The sequence below is a fragment of the Triticum dicoccoides genome, chromosome 3A (assembly GCF_002162155.2).
Source record: "Triticum dicoccoides isolate Atlit2015 ecotype Zavitan chromosome 3A, WEW_v2.0, whole genome shotgun sequence".
In the NCBI taxonomy this organism is placed as follows: Eukaryota; Viridiplantae; Streptophyta; class Magnoliopsida; order Poales; family Poaceae; genus Triticum; species Triticum dicoccoides.
Window position 1 is genome coordinate 687,985,615 of NC_041384.1, and position 1,929 is coordinate 687,987,543.

A 1,929-nucleotide genomic window follows, 5' to 3' on the forward strand; every position below is an offset into this window, starting at 1 on the left:
GGCATAGTAGATGAATTATGCAAATCATGTAAAGGAAGCATGGCAATATCATCACATGAAAAACAAAAGCCAATGGCCATCATCTCGTCATCTATGCCATAATAAGTGCAAATGGGATTTATTTTAATGGGGCATGCATAGTTACTATGTTGAGATTGAAATGATGCAATATGAGAAATCTCACTCATAGCAAATGACAAGTTCAATGGATTGCCAAACATGACGTGACCAATAGAATTTTCACATGATATTCTATGGAGCATAGCATCACAACTAGGCAACTCAACATGCTCATCATCATAAATTGGCAATTCATGACATGAGGAAGTCGCACTAGCATGAAGCATGGTAATAGGCGTGTCAACATCATGCAAGCAATCATTGGTAATATAGTCCACTAGTGGGACAAGAGAAGCACCATCACCTATGTTACCTTTGGAGCATCGCTCATGTGTTGTAGGTGAGGTCTCGAAGACCATGTCATGGTCATCTTCATCTTGATGGAACCATGTGGGGGTGCATCATCGTCCACCATGGCCATCATCGTCTCCATTGGAGGTATGGACTCGTCGAGGATAGGCATGTCGTAATGTAGGAGACCTAGCACCAAAGAAGAAAACACACTCGGAGTAGAGGTTAAGTCGTTAGAAATCATAGTGGCCTCACATGCCGTCTCAACTACCTCACTCACTAAGTGTTGTGGTCAATCACTCCCTCTTGGATGCTCTCACTCATATGGTTGGTGGATTCACTCAAATGGCTCTCAACCTCACATAGGATGTGTGGCATGCTCTCATGTGTGGGGCGTAGTGGTGGTCACACTCATCCTCTCATAGGAATGCACTCAATGTCATATATGGCGGAGTCACCCATCTCACTCATGGGGTGGTGGCTCTCCTCACATGGTAATTGGGGCATCTCGTCATATGTGGGTGTCGTAGAGATGTAGGTGCAAATGTCTCCATGCTCAATCATGTCGTAGTCATAGCCGTGGATGAAGGCCGAAGATGGAACATCATCACTCTCCTCCAATACCAAAGATAAGGTCTCATGTGCGGTCTCGTAGCTTGACTCGGAGTATGAGTCCAATATGGGCGCCGTCTTCATGTTGTTGAAGAGGTTCATGCTCGCCGCCGTGGTCGAAGGGGATGGCCCTAGCTCGACCTTCTTGTCGTCGTCTTGTTGTTGGAGGCCCATATGATGTGGCACCTCATAGCTCGTCTCCATGACCGAAGGGACTGTCCCATGCACGGCCATCTTCCTTGGGGGGCTTCCGAAGATGGAAGTGTCGCCCTCGCTCGTAGGTCGTTGATACGTCTCCAACCTATCTATAATTTTTGGTTGTTCCATGCTATTATATTATCAACCTTGGATGTTTTATATGCATTAATATGCTATTTTATATAATTTTTGGGACTAACCTATTAACCTAGAGCCCAATGCCAGTTTCTGTTTTTTCCATGTTTTTAACTATCGCAGAAAAGGAAAATCAAACGGAGTCCAATTGACCTGAAACTTCAGGGAGATCATTTTTTCACCAGAAGAAGCCCACGGAGTACCGGAGGTGGGCCAGAAGAGTCCCGAGGCCACCACGAGGGTGGGGGCGTGCCCTACCCCCTGGGCGCGCCCCCTGCCTCGTGGCCGCCTCGAGAACCCCCCTGACTTGTCCCCGACTCCAACACCTCTTATATAACCCAAAACTTCCAGAAAGAAACCTAGATCAGGAGTTCCGCCGCCAGAAGCCTCCGTAGCCACCAAAAACCAATCTATACTCGTTCCGGCACCCTGCCGGAGGGGGAATCCTGCTCCGGTGGCCATCTTCATCATCCCGGCACTCTCCATGACGAGGAGGGAGTAGTTCACCCTTGGGGCTGAGGGTATGTACCAGTAGCTATGTGTTTGATCTCTCTCTCTCTCTCTCGTGTTCTT